The following is a 16223-nucleotide window of genomic DNA, read 5'->3' as shown; positions in this document are numbered from 1 at the left end:
ATTCACTAGGACTATTTGTGGGATCATATCTAATTGGTCTGTGTATTTTCCCCATTCTCTTTAGTTTGATTCTAAATTGTGCAATAAGAAGTTCGTGATCTGAACTACAGTCAGCTCCAGGTCTTGTTTTCACCAACTGGAAGGATGTCCGCCACCTTTGACTGCATGATGTAGTCAATCTGATTTCGGTGTTGACCGAAATCAGATTTGGTGAAGTCCATGTGTAAAGCCGTATTTTAGGTTGTTGGAAAAGGGTGTTTGTTATGCACAGTGAGTTTTCCTGGCAAAATTCAATCAGCCTACGTCCTGCTTCATTTTGTTGTCCCAGACCATGCTTGCCTGTGATCCCAGTTGTCATTTGACTGCCCACCTTAGCATTTCAATTTCCTATAATGAAAATAATGTCTCCTTTAGGTGTATTATCCAGTAGGTGCTGCAGATCCTCCTAGGACTTATCTAATTCTGTTTCTTCAGCAGCTGTGGTTCGGGTGTATATTTGGATCACTGTGATGTTAAACGGCTTGCCTTGAACTCAAATTGAGAAATTCTATCATTTTTTGGGTTGTATCCAAGCACTGCTTTAGCAACCTTGTTATTAATTTTGAAGGCTACTCCATTTCTTTGGTGTTCCTCTTGTCCGCAATAGTAGATCTGGTGGTCTCTGTTGTGACATGGCCCATTCCAGTCCATTTCAGTTCATTGACTCCCAGAATCTTTAATCTTGACATCTTACCAATAACCACATCCAGTTTGCCCTGGCTCATAAATCTTACATTCCAGGTTCCTATAGTATGTTGATCTTTAGAACATCGGCTTTGTTGTTCACCTCCAGCACCGTCGGCCGTTAACCTTCCTTTCAGCTTTGAGCTAACTGTGTCATCACATCTGGGGCTAGTTGAGCTAGTCCTCTGTTCCTCCCAAATAGCATTTTGACCATCTTCCGACCTGGGAGTCCTATCTTCCAATGGTATACCAACATTTCTCTGGTTGTACTGATTCATTTAGTTTTCATGGCATAAATACTGGGGTGGGTTGCCATTACCTTCCCCAGGGATTGTATTTAGTCTGACCTCTCTGCAAAGATCTGCCATCTTGGGTGGCCCTGCATGGTTTAGCTCATGGCATCATCGAGGTGCTCAAGCCCCAGCACCATGTCAAGGTAACGATCCTTTGCATGGGGGCCTTTTGGTAGTCATCATAATTGATTTCTTTTTAACCACCTTTGAGAGAGTAACATTCTACTCATTGAAAATAATTGGGGAGATAGATTACACCTCCCTCTTGCCTTTTATGATAAAGTCTTGTGTTTGCATCAAGAAAAGAACATTACTTTTTCTTAAAGTAATGGTCAAAGTCACTTGATATATAAGTTACTCTTTTGGAAATGTCTCCATATTGTGTCCATTTTCAGGTCTTCAAAACAGTAGTACCATTGTCTTTTCTGTTAGCAGAGTTGAAATGAGCAAAATGGTGTCTAGTTGTATGTGAATGTGTGCTTATTTGAGAGCACACCTCCCCCACCACACTGCATTAGAAAAAACAATACCTTATTGTTCTTTTATGTATGTTTGTTATTTGCTCTCTACCTTAACAGATATGAGGGAACTTTACACAGTAAAATAAACAAGAAAACAACTGAAAGATGCTCTGAGTTAGTGGAAAATGTCCTGGGAGAAGGGAGAAAATATTATGTGCCTTTCTTTTACTGGTGAGAATATTGAATACCTTGTTTGGCCTGTTGGGCTCAGAAATTTGTTCATAGTTTTTGATTTTATTATATTGGACATGAATTAAATGAGCAAAGGGTAGTTAACAAGTATAGGCTGTTTTAAACCTTAAAACCCCACGCACCAGATTTTCTGGACTGAATACTATCTAGGAAAAGATGTAAGGGAGAAGTGTTTTTTTTTTCCTGGAAGCTTCCAAGAACAACAGCCCTTGAACTATTGAGTAAGTCCTGTTGAACTTAATGGAATGGCAAAACTCCTTTGAAAGAGAGATACAAGAAATATTTTTAAAAACCCAATAAGCAATGTAGCTGTATACAAAGCTAAGCAATAGGAGAGAAATTAAGCAACTGAACATATGGAAGCAGAAGGATCCATAATTGTCTGCCCCGATGAATGTGCAAGGTTTGTCTTCTTTCCAGAAAACATCACCATGTCTTCTACAGCAAATGCAAACCGGTAGCTTTCTCGGAAGATAAAGGTTTCCTACAGCTATTGGTTGTATCTTTGATACACTAGAGAACAGGGAGACATCCTGGATAAAGGGCAAAGAGAATATATCCTACAAAACCAACAAGAAGAAACTGCCAAGGAAAATGAAGAGGCCTGTAATAGTAGGAAAGCACTCTGGAAGAAAGTCACTGTCAGGGGCAAACTGTTCAAAAGTGATTCAGATCCTCTCCAATTAAACTATCTTCAGGAGAATAGCAGCAATGAAAATGATAAAACTGGAAATCAGCAACAAGGGATGTGACATGCTAAGGAAATAGTCAAGGCAGGCATGTAGCCGGGGGGGGGGGGGGGGGGCTTGAGGTGCTTCAGGCCCCCCCCCCCCAAATTCTTAGGGTAGTCCGCGAGAAGGCCTTACATTTATGATTTAAACTGTTATGTTTATTCATATCATGATCTGATTACCATGCTCAATATATCCCATATGCAGGGGGGTATTGGGATAACAATACAAAAGGTTTGCTAGGGTAGACCCTCTCCCGCTCAGACTCAGCCCCCCCCCCCCGAACCAAAATCCCAGCCCCTCCTGAAACAAAATCCTGGCTACAGGCCTGAGTCAAGGTAATCACCAATTGTAACAAGAAGAAAGGTGCTGGCAGTAGAGAACTGAGTTCTCAGAGATACAGAGGCAACTTCATGGCAGCCTGCTAAGATTAATCAGGTAGTGTGCTATCTTTCTGGTGCTTCCATCCAAGATGTCACTGACAAATTCCAAATCTCATCAAATAGACTGAGCAGTGCCTCTTTCTCCTTATTCACAAGAGTACCAACAATATGGCCAAGAGCACTTTTAGACAGATCCCCTTTGACTATGAAGCTTTGGATAGGAAACTAAAAGACAGAGGCTGGATCTATACTGCCCTATATCCCAGGATCTGATCCCAGATTATCTAGCAGTGTAGACTCATGTAATCTAGTTCAAAGCAGATAATCAGGGATTGGATCGTGGGATGTAGGGCAGTGTAGATCCAGCCACTTAATTACTAAAAGTGAATGATTGGCTATGTAGATTGTGTAGATAGGAGAAGTTTGACTTCTCAGACCACAATGTTAATTTCTTACACAGAGGGCTACTGTTTACAGATGGGCTGTACTTCACAAAGACTTGGAAGAATCTCTTTGGCAGTAGTATAGCAAATCTGATCAAAAGGGCATTTAACTAAATCACCAGAGAGTTGGAGATGATTGCTCAAACATCACTCCAAAGGCAGTGTCTAAACACAAAGATGTGGAAAACTGACAGTGAGTATTCAAGAGAGTAAAAGGGTTTGGTGCTTTTAGGTTTTCCCAAGAAGGACTAAGCTCTCACGTTTCACTATTCTACTCAGAGAAGTGGATGGTTCCTTTTTTGATAAGATGTAACATACAGTACTTACATTCGCCCATGGATAAGTCAATCAGATTTTTAGATTGATTTTTTTGACTAATTATTTTGGATTTATGCATGAATATATAAATGAAAGAATGTCAAATCACCAAGGGAGAGAACAGACGTGTAGTCCAAGCTTGCAGAAACAGTATAATCAAAGTTAAAATTAAAAATGTCTTATGGACAAAGTAAAGTACAGTATATTGAACTCCTAATTATCTTTGATCAGCAGAAGTTGCATGCACAGCTAAATTCTATTCAGATATCCACATAATTATGTGGGGGTAGGTGATCTCCATTCTTTTCCACCATGTGTTTATTGGTCATTTGAAAATGGCATGATGTTCCTGTGTTTATAGTAACTTTAAAACAGAAGAAAAAATAATGCATTTTTCTGCTTGAAAGTTAAAGAACTGTAAGATAATGTGTTGTTTTCAGCTCTGAAAGAGTTCTGCAGGAACAAATCTCATGTTTATTTCTTTTTTACATTCTCAGAGAAACTAGGTACATGATGCCAGTAAGGTTGGATCAGGTTAATGATGAACTTAACTTCTAAAACAAAACAATGTGTGTCTCATTGCTGAGGCTTACAAGTATAATAAAGCATGGTGAATCTCAACATTGCTGGCTTCATCTGCCTGGTGACCTGTTTGCTCCGCCAGCTCATGACACTTCTTTCGTATTCCGCAAAGACAACAAACTGACAGCAAACAAGCCGTGCCCATTTTGCATATTCCAATCTACCATTTCAAACAGAGTCCTGCACTTTTCATCCTAAAGTGGTACTTGTTAAAGGAGCTGTGACCACTCAGGCTGTATCCTTTGAGGATGATAACACTGCTGCAGAAGCTTCATTATTATGCTAATCGAGCACAGTCTGAGCAGCTTTCATAACTGCCACATTAAATCATCTACCAAGGGGAAGCCTCAAGAGCCATTTACATTGCACCGTATGCATATTAATGAAGCTGGAAGCTGCAGAGTTGTTTTCAAGCAATAGGCGGGTGGGATGTGTGAAGCATATAATGTTGAATGCCTTGAAAAATCTGAAAGAGTGGTTCAACTTCAGATGGATTTTTCACAGGTTCAGCTCGGTGGGTTTGGCACCCCTGTCAGTGACAGAGGAAAATGGCACATAGAAATATACTGAACAAATGGGTTCTTAACAAAGGTAGCAATGATCTGGTGCTGAAGTTCACATGAGCCTTTCACCACAGTATGGCTGGCTTTTGTCTCGATGAATACACTTCCCACACAGTGACACAGAGCCATATTTTAATATGCAGCCAGCTCGCTAAGCCTACGCTGCCTTAACTGGTGTGACAGACAATTCTAGGCAAGTTGGCCAGAACCATACAACTCTGGCAGAGACATATGCTTTATGCATCCAAGAAGCATACTATATGCCACATTCCAGAGATTATTTTCTTCTCTCCCCCCTTCGTGCCTTTGCAGTTAACCAATAAGATGTGAAGACTCTTTTATTACTCTCTCTTTAAATCTACATCAATTGAGATTTTGCAACCTGATTTTCTGCATGCTAGCTTAGAAGCAAATGTCGCTGAGTTCAGCAGAATTTAACCTCAGGGGCTAAGGTGAGGTAAAGTGTGCACAGAACTGCATGCTTGAGGGGAACAGTATCTATTATTCAGCTCAATTCGCAGTGATCCTCACTTGTTTCCTCTCTCTTAAGAAATATGTGGGTTTGTAGTGTCTGAAACTAAGAGAACAGGTTTGTGAAACCCATGTAAGGGCAAACCTTAAGCATCTTAGAGAAGTAGATGAAAATGTACCATTTATGACTTTTTTTTTCCATTCCTGAAATCTCATGATTTTGTTTGGATTAGTTCTTTTCATATTTTCTTCCACAAAGTTACACTAATGGTACATCTATACAGTAGCATTAATGCAGCTTGATACCACTTTAAGCACCATGGATCAATGCTATGGAATCTTGGGATATGTAGTTTGGTGAGGCAACAGAAATTTGGCAAAGAAGACTTCCCCTGATTCCATAGCATTGATCCATGTCAGTTAAAGTGTTATCAAACTGCATTAATTCTATAGGTGCCCCCTAAGTGAGATAAAAGGGAAGCTTTTATTGTGTAAAAAATTAGGGCATGTTGGAAATTTGACATTTTATTTTACCTGTTAATCTTTGCAATTGGTACCTTTCTTCAGCTCTTCCTGGCTTTTTCTCTATGGAATACGCAAGGTCAAAGAAGAAGATATTTGTTTGTAACCCACATTTTCTCTGGCCCTAAGTAAGCACCCTTCTACATATGCATTAAAACCAAAGAGGAAATGGGTTAAAGGTGGGGCTGGCTAAACATCATTTAGCCATGTGTGGGAGGAATCAGAAGGAATTTGGTTAAGAGCTGGAACAAATGTGTTAAAAAGGTGCTCTTTAAACCTAATTCTTCCTAAGAAATGTGCACCTTTCCATGCCTGTGTATCCCATAGATCATGGAAAACATGTGCTTTCCTTCCCTCCCCCTGGTGTGGACTCCTCCAGAGCATGTGCATTTCTGAAAAGCCCAAAACAGCTGATCAGCTGTCAAACAGAGAAACAGGTAGCTCAGGGAAGTACAAGTGGAAAGCAAATACAACTCTCAAATTCTTGTCTTAAACAGAGCTTGAATTAACAGTTGGGGGAAGACAGAGATCCAAGGGAAGTTTTTTTTTTAAATGCTCCTTTTCATTTTGGATGGCATGCCTATAAGTATATATGGTATCAAAAAACAAAAGTACATGCAGATTTTAATCACGATTTTATAAGACGAACCATACAAAGGACTTGGAACAAGTACAAAATTAAACTATGTCCAAAAATCCCATTATCAGTTTTAACAGGAGAAGCTTTTTACAAGTTAGATAAAAAGAAAGGAGAACACTGGATTGCATACACAGATTTAATAATACATAAAGATGATAAATACAGATTTAACCTCAAAAAGAACTGTAGAATGTAAGACTTCACCTACAGTGGTACAGATATGGGCAACTGAAAGAAAGATTAGCACTGGGGGAAAAATGTGAACAATTGGCCTAAAGAAAATACGGTGCTATGACCTTAGAGAAAAAAATTATAAAATGATGAACATTTGGTACCTGACCCCAGCAAAACTAGCTAAAATGTATAAGGAAAGAAACAGCAAGTGCTGGAAATGTAAAGAATGGGAACGAACTTTCTTCCACATGTGGTGGACCTGTAAAAAAGCAAGGGAATTCTGAGGTAAGGTGCAAAAAACAAACAAACTGCAGGACATTTTTAAATCAAAGATACAATTCGAGCCTGACTTATTTTTATTGGGAATGTCAAATAATGATAAAAAAATAATTAAACTACAAAGTATTGCACTACATGATCATAGCAGCAAGAACAGTATGTGATTGCGCTCAGCTCTGAAAGAAGGCTGACCTCCCAACAACAGATGTAGGCTCTTAATTCTCACATCATTACCTTTTTTTTTTCTCCTGTATGATTTTTATCATCTTTTCCTGATGAGGAAGCCAGTGAAGCTTTGAAAGCTTGGATAAAGTATATTATGCTTTAGTTCGCGGTGACACATAGAGCTCTGCCATCCTTCCTCTGTGGCTGCTTGAGTCTGCAGAGGCTATGTGGATTGCCCCCAGGATTTCAGATGGCAATCCTGAGGACAGTCTGCACACAATCCATGCATCCAAAGAGTAAGACCTTACTGAAAGTCCAGATCTTTGCAGGTGTTTTTTTTTAACCCAAAATAAACCTAGATTTCAAGGTTATTCCAGGTTAATCTGCATTATCAGGAGGTGTCATTTGGATGCTTCATGATAATGCAGTGTAAATGGGGCCTGAGACAGGAAAATTGGTTGAAGGCTATAGAGAACATGGCAGAGCAGAGCATTAGAAGGTTCTTTGAGTAAAATAATTTTTACCAATTCCTAGAAAAAAAGGCAAGTGGTAATGCATACTCTCTACTAAAGAGAACAGAGGAAGTGGTATTCTGGGTTGGACTGCCCTTTCTGATGCAGGAATTCTAAACATGATAGAAATGTTATCAACATTCATCAAGCATATTGGCCACAAATGTTTCCTCTTGACACATATGGGAACTGCCCGGCACAATCTTTAATGTATTTCTTGTGACATTGAAACTCTGAGTAGGAAACTGAAAGACTTTGGGACACATGTTGTTTTCTCATTTGTCCTCCCTGTTGAAGGTCATGGCCAGGAAAAGAGAGACAATACTGAAAGTGAATTATTGGCTACAGAGATGGTGCCATTTGGGAAAGATTTCTAAACTTTACAATGGCCCTATGGGGCAGGAAAACAACATTTCAAGAGACGTGGGATATGAAATGTTGGAAGTAGTCAAATAGACTCTTAGAATAGACTCTTTGGATAGAAGTTTTTTTTAACAGAAGTTGAATGCCCATTTCTAAGTGATTTAGAGGCATACTTCTGCAGTGACAAGCAATTGGAATGGTTGACTCTTGAGGTTCACTCCAACTACATGATTCCATGAAAAATCAAGAAATAGGAAGAAATAGAGTACATTTGAGATAACTTTGTCAATAAACCGTGAATTTCCAAAGGTTTGTCAAAACAAATAAAGCTTCAGCTGTGGTAGAAATGGGGATATGGAAAAAATCAGTCTAGATTTCAGCATTCTCTGTGTGAGTTCTAATGCCTCACCAAACTACAAATCACAGGATCCCATAGTGTCAAACTATGTAGTGTCAAACTGCATTAATTCTTTTGTTTAGATGCACCTTATAAAGTTAATTTCAGTGTCTAAGAGTCACACATAAAATCATCTCCCACATTTTAACCAGACATACCTGTGAAGCTAATGGGACACAGAAAAAGTTCTGCCTTGAAGGTATCACAGCCATATTTTTCATATATATTATATGTGAGTGATTGCTGCGTATTCTGTTCTTCCCTTCCTACATACTTTAGGGTATTTCTTTATTTCTTGTAAAATAGCAAAGATCAGGAATAACATTGCAACATTAGTTTTCAGTTTGCATTCTGTGATATGGTCTGTTCCATGGATATGTGGATAGCCTGCTATTGACTTGATAATCTTGAATTTTTAGGAACTGTAAACTTCTATTCTATTCAATGTCTATGTCTGAAGACTATCATGGACAATAGACATGGTCAGATATATCTGTTTATATACCCAATTAACTCTTTAAAGGGATTTATAGTTTGTTCTATTTGGTGAACCTCAAAAAATAACAATTTAGTTTAAATTATCCAGGAATAAAATTAAAACCAGCAACTAAAGGAAAAGAACTAAAAAGAACTTTAAATGTATGTCTTTCCAAAGCAATACATGGTAACATATTCATAATATTCATACAATGCAACATTTGTATGTATGTATATATGCATGTATGTTTGTGTGTGTGTTTACAATGTGTGTGTGTGTTTGTGCGTGTGTGTGTGTGTGTGTGTGTGTATTTTACAAATTAAGCACACAAACATCATATTTTACAACAAATTTGACAGAAAAAGCAGTTCAATACGCAGTAATGTTATGTTGTAATTACTGTATTTACAAATTTAGCACCAAAATATCACGATATATTGAAAACATTGACTACAAAAATGGCTTGGATAATCCAGAAACTTGGATTTCTGCCTTGTAGGTTGTATAATTTCATTAGATTCGTGCATATGAGGTGATATTAAGAAACACAAGGGGCAGCCACACAAAAAACTTAAGAATCAAAACTTCACCTATAACTTTTCATTACGATTCAATAAACCTTGTAAGTTTCCCAAAGTCAGTTGATGCAAACCCAAAAGGAGAGCCATGTTACCTGTTGCCATTGAGAGGGCAAGTTTTCTTGGAGAGAGACTAAGAATTCTAGGAAATGTAGTTTGGGAAGGTGAGGACCCCTGTGGCAGTGAATTCAAAAAGCTGTGTCCTAAACTACATTTTCAGAATTCTGCTCACATCCTCAATGTATGTCTGTAGCAGCAGTAGAGTTCCAATAAATTATTGAATCTGCAAAGAAGACTAAGTAAGTCTTGCTGGACTGGGAGGAAAATCCCTAAGCTGAAGTTCTATGGTATGTGTTGTGTGCAACAGAGAGAGAGAGAGAGAGAGAGAGAGAGAGAGAGAGAGAGATTGAGATTTTCAAGGTGATAGCTATTGTGCCTTTAAAAAAAAGATTTTATGAAAACTTTAAAAATTCCCCAAAAATGAGTAGACGTGCGAATCTTTCTGAAAGTTGGGTGGAATTATGTCCTGGTTAGCTTGTGCCATTGTATACAAAATCAAGCAGATAGCTCTTGTAGTCCTTTAAATAAAATGTTGTTTGTAAAAACTTCTTTAAATCCCCATAAATCAGTGGATGAGCGAAATGTTCTGAAACTTGGAGAGGTAACAGTGGTAAATGGGTTCTACAGTTGTAGAAAGTTTCATGCTGATAACTCTAACAACGAGGGAGCTCCTGAAGTTTCCCCATTGGCACAATTACTTAATGAAAAAGTAACAAAAACATTATCCATTTAGTTACAGTTATAGTTATTTTAGAAACACTTCAGAAATTATTCACTGTCCCCCCCAATTCAGTAATGAGTATTGAAACATGTTTTTCATTGATCACACACTATATATATATATATATATATATATATATATATATATATATATATATCGTGTTTCCCTGAAAATAAGACAGTGTCTTATATTAATTTTTGCTCCCAAAGATGCACTAGGTCTTATTTTCAGGGGATGTCTTATTTTTCCATGAAGAAGAATTCATATTTATTGTTGAACAAAAAATGAGCATTTTTATATACTGTACAGTACTTGTCATCACAAACCAGCATAACCAGACAAACTGTTAATCCTTCGAGAATTTCTTGTTACAACCATTATTTCCATGTACAACAATCTATGGAACCTAGATTGTTTACAAATCCCGCATGCTGTGGTGTTCTGTTTGGCAGGCATGCTTCCTAGGTCTTTGCTAGGTCTTATTTTCAGGGGATGTCTTATTTTCGGGGAAACAGGGTGTATATATGTGTGTGTGTGTGGTGTGTGTGTGTGTGTGTGTGTATATTATTTATTTATTTATTTATTTATTTACAGTATTTATATTCCGCTCTTCTCACCCCGAAGGGGACTCAGGGTGGATCACATTACACATCTAGGCAAACATTCAATGCCTTTTAACATAGAACAAAGACAAGACAAACATGGCTCCGAGCAGGCCTTGAACTCATGACCTCCTGGTCAGAGTGATTCATTGCAGTGATTCATCACAGCTGCTTTCCATCTACACTGTTATGTAATATATGTCTTGTTAACAATAAAAAGTATATAAAGTAACACTATCCATATGTAATACTGTATGCCTTGTTGTTAATATATCATTGTTAAGACACCAGGAGAATCTAAATAACTAATCAATATTGAAAAGAGTATATATCTAATTAGAGTTACATTCATTTTATAGAAATATGTCTCTGCATGTAAGTAAAGGAAGTTTGAGGTTAGCAGGAGTAACCAGTAGAAATTTAAGCTGCTTAACCATCAAACCAGGTATCTTTAATAAGTCTGGATTTATGGGATAAGTTTAAGGTTTATGTTCCTTACATGCATAGGATTGTACAAGGGAGAAAAAGAATTACTAACTGTTATAACTTAGCCTCTGGAATCAAATTATTCAGATGGAGTAGACAAGGGAAGCACATTGTCATGAATCTTCAGTGTTCTGTTAAGACTTTCTTTGAGAGTGCATCTACATTGGAGAATTTATGCAGTTTGACTCAGTTTGGTTCAATGTCATGTAATCATGGGAGTTGTAGTTTTAAAAGGTCTTTAGCTTTCTCGGCCAAAGAGTGCTAGTGCCTCAACAAACTTCAGCTTTCAAGATTCCATAGCATTAAGCTGTGACATTTAAAGTGATATCAAACTGCATTAATTTTACAGTGTAAATACAACCTGAGTCTCATGAGCCAGGGGCTTAGAAAGAAAGGACCTTGACCCGCAGCAGAAGACTGAAAATGTTAAAGACCAGTTGCATCATTCATTGAGTGATGAAGGGGAAAAAATATATTGTGCTGCTCCTAGCATTTATTAAGTTATCCAACAACCCAGTTTTGAATAACTTGCTATTTCCTTCTTTAAAGAAGAGTGCCCCGTCAAATTTGCTTTCGGATATGTTAGTTCAGTGAGTAACATACCTTAAGTGACTAACATATATTGACTCACTTTATAACTGCTTTCCACACTTACCTCTTGGCTCAAGATTATACCAAATCCACTATTCTCCAATTAGAACATCTTCAGCAATTTTTTCATATTTTTATTGCACTAGATGATTCTCCAAAAATGTTCTCTGCTCTTCTGGCTGCTTTGCCTTATCTGCATAATGTTACTATTATAATGCACTTTCCAGAAAAAGTATATGCAACCATTCTATATATGTCCTTTCTCTCTCTCTCTCTCTCTCTCTCTCTTTCTCCCCTTACTTTGGTTTCCTGAATACATGACTTTTCGAGAACAGGAAATGCAGTGGACCAGTATCTGATTGCAATTGCTGCTTGCAAAAGAATTGTTCAGAGACAGCTGTGTCTATATTTTGCATTCTCTGAGGGTTTTCTTAGGCAGCTGTGCTTGTCAATTCACCCTGTGTGGGCGCACCATTATCACGGGCTTGCCTGGTCTTCCTGCTGCCTACCTAATTGTGTTTGTGGAGCATAGCAAACTGAACAAATTATTTTCAAATTCTTATCTTTTTCTTGTTATTCAAAGGTAGCATGGTTTAATGCATGCTGTTTAATTTTACTTACTATGGCGGGCTCAGTATATGCTATAAACCAATAAGAACAGCTTCTTTATCGAGCATTGTGTATGAAAGGAATGTTGAAAAGTAAAGCTGGAATAAGTAGCCATAAACATTTTAAATTTGGCAAATATTGAAGGGTTGTTTTAGTGGAACATTGTGAAACAACGATCTAAATTATTTTAAATGTATTATTTATTTAATTTATGCCTTGCTTTTTTCTTAACAAATATGGGTTTTCAAAATGGCAAACAATTAAATAATAAAATAAGGTGACATTTTTTGGTAAAAAATATTGCAAATTGAGAAGTTCATGATTGCATGAAGTTGAATTGTGTCATTGGGGATTGAAAGAATATTTAATTTTTAAGAAAATTGTCAAAACATTTTTTTCATGTGTTGAAAAACCCTGATGAGAAAATCTGTGGATGGACAAAAATCTGAGGAAAATTTCACCTTTTTAATGCAGAAAACAGCATTTTCTGCATAGAAAATAATATTACAATGCAGAAATACTAATTACTACACAGAAAACACTGCCTCCTGTGCAGAAAATGTTACAATTTGGGATTTATTTTGTATAAAACTTTCATGTAGCAAATTTGCATAGAAAATAGCATTGGAAATTGCTCCTGTGAATTTGAAGAAGTGTATGTGAATTATTATTTGACTGAAGGGTTCCATTTTCTTGTGCTACTGAATGTCTACTTTGTTTTATACTTTACCTAGACTTTCCTATTTTGATCTATGTATTTTATGTGTTAGCATTTCTTAGGTCTTAGTACCTAGAATTTATCTTCTCTTTACCCTTTAGTACTACAGTGGGATATATTAGTTCCCCGAAAGGGCATTTTTTTTCCTACACAAAAGTACATAATCAGTATAGGTCTTTCTACAGCATTGTCACATGGATGTAAACAAGCCAACATTTCAGATGCTTGTGATGTTCCTGACTCTTCTCAAAAACATAAACAATAAAGTAAAGGTTTCCCCTGACATTAAGTCCAGTCATGACCGACTCTGAGGGTTGGTGCTCCATTTCTAAGCCGAAGAGCCGGCGTTGTCCATAGACACCTCCAAGGTCATGTAGCCAGCATGCCTGCATGGAGTGCCATTACCTTCCCGCCGGAGCAGTACCTATTTATCTACTCACATGTGCATGTTTTCGAACTGCTAGGTTGGCAGGAGCTGGGGCTAACAGCGGGTGCTCATTCTGCTCCTGGGATTTGAACCTGGGACCTTTTGGTCCACAAGTTCAGCAGCTCGGTGCTTTAACACACTGTGTCACCAGGGGGCCCAATATAAACAATAACTGACTGTAAAAAAAATGCTCAGTTATATTGCTTCTGGCCATTGGAGCACTTGCTCTCTCTCTCTCATTCATGTCAAAGTAATATATTGTTACAGAAAAAAATATCTCAGTAAACTGATGCATCAAAAGAACAGTGAAGTGTTCCAGTTGTCAGTATGTTGGCTCTATTCAGGATCAATAAAAATGGGAGATGGATATTTTTTCTCTTACCTAGATAAAATCAGATCGGAAATTCAGGTCTTTGTTTGGGTTTTTGACTTTTTAGATCATGTGATAAGGTATTCACTATTTCACTTAATGAAGTGTATCAGATAAAATGTACACTTGTCAACTAAAAAGTGTTATATAAAAGTTAAGCATTAGCCATGATAACTGTCAAATTATCTTTCAGGAACATTTAGGTTATTTAGAAGTTTATTAGCAGGTGTTTTTAGGATATGCTTTCATTTATGAGTAAGCAAAAGGATTTACTGGCACCCTGTACTACTATGATGCCCTCCTCGAGAGTTCATCTTCTTTAGAAAATGTATTGGACATACCAGTGGGGAGGTCAGAGTGAACCTTGGTTCAGGTTGGGTTGGCTTCTGAGCAGGAAGTTGGAAGAAAATCTCCAAGAAAAGTGAAGGCTCATCCCATCTGCACAGAGCAAAAGGATGGATTTGAGACATCACTGAGAGCTTAGCTGTTAAATGTGCTCCATAAAAACTGCCTGGAATCAGCAAGGTAAGAAGGTTGCTTCTTCCAAACAAATTACTGAAAACAACTCCAGTTCATCCCTGCAAAAATAGGTTCTTGTGAGTATGATTCCTGGATTTGTGATTTTTTTTATTGTTTCAAGGCTCTACTACCATAACTTCTGGGACTTTGGTTTACAGCTTTTTTGACCCTGGGCTCTTTTGACTATGGCATTCTGAATTCCTGTTCATAACTGAAATCAGAACAATTATCACATGTCAACTGAATTTACATCCTAGAACAAATTTCAGAATCATCTGCAAAACACCAATGAATTCCTCCATATACTGTGTATCGGATTCAAGGATTTATAGTCCAAAAAAAAAAAAAAAGATTTCCATGCTATAGAACAGTGGTTCTCAACCTGGGGTCCCCAGATGTTTTTGGCCTACAACTCCCAGAAATCCCAACCAGTTTACCAGCTGTTAGGATTTCTGGGAGTTGAAGTCCAAAAACATCTGGGGATCCCAGGATGAGAACCACTGCTCTAGAATAAAGTATGTAATTCCAAATCATGGCTGGAACTGTACATCAACTACCATTAAATGCTCATACATAGAAACTACCAGATATCATGACTCAGAAAGCTTCAACAGGAAGCCAACAATCAGTCAAAATAATAGCAGAGCAGCTAGCCTTAATTACCGGAGGCAAGCCCATGCTCAGCTTTCTAACACAGTCTCAGAAAAGAGTCAAGCACGCAGCTTCTAAATGCCGTCTCAGAAAAGAGTCAGGCACAAACTCACCTTTTTAATGCAATCTAAGACAGGGCTTACCTAAAGCAAGGGACCAAAGCTGACTTGGCTTTTGATATTGACATTTTCACTAATAAAAAGTTATACTCCTGTATAGATTTAATTTACTAACAAAATTCCATAATCAACATCCCCCTTTCCCCTTTCCTTTCCCTCCTTTTCTTTTTGACATAAAACTGTAAAAATGACATTTAAAAGTTGTAAATCTGGGAAAAAGGAATACATAGATGGCAGAGAAAATGATTTTTCTGCGTGATGTTTCAAAACCAGGGCAACAAGAGAGGAAAAACTGAAGAAAAAAACATGTGTGATGGGAACACAGAACATGAAACAAGACAATTGGTGATCTAATGTAATAATTCCCATTGATAAACAAATTATCACTGACGCTTCTCAAAATCCATGGGATAAGATGCTAAACCTCTTAATCAGGTACAACTGGATACCTAGAATATGCACAGCTAAACCTGGAAAATATTCCAAAACTCTTTAGTCATTACTAGAGGAAAAGGTGAAGCATATTGAATGCAAATTAATACGGATCCCCTTGGGGAAAAACACTGGGAACAAATTTCTTTCAGCTCTATTTCAAAGCTATGTTTCTAAATGTAATACACTTGCATCCTGTTACTAACACAAACTGCATGCTATAAACTCAGCCCCAAGTCCCATACTGTATTTTGATATGATGGAATATTCATGAGATGATTTGTCTGTTAATTTCATATGACAAATATTTCATTTAATGCACACTTGTGTTCTGCGAATGACATTACTTCATTACATTACTAAGAACTTACCCGCCTTCCCGACAATATAGTAAAATTTAGCTTTTGCCATAGTATGGTGCACTTCAACAACATGATCAAGTACGATAACTGTTGTTAGAAACATACCATGTGATAACATTAAATTTCATAGTAATGCTAAATTGAGCTTTAGTTATCATAAAATGTGGCATATTTCTAATATTAATAGTTCTATTTCTAAACTGGGAAGTTCGTTAAATCTGAAGGCCC

The sequence above is a fragment of the Anolis carolinensis genome, chromosome 3 (assembly GCF_035594765.1).
Source record: "Anolis carolinensis isolate JA03-04 chromosome 3, rAnoCar3.1.pri, whole genome shotgun sequence".
Lineage (NCBI taxonomy): Eukaryota > Metazoa > Chordata > Lepidosauria > Squamata > Dactyloidae > Anolis > Anolis carolinensis.
Note: the sequence above shows the minus strand (reverse complement) of the source record.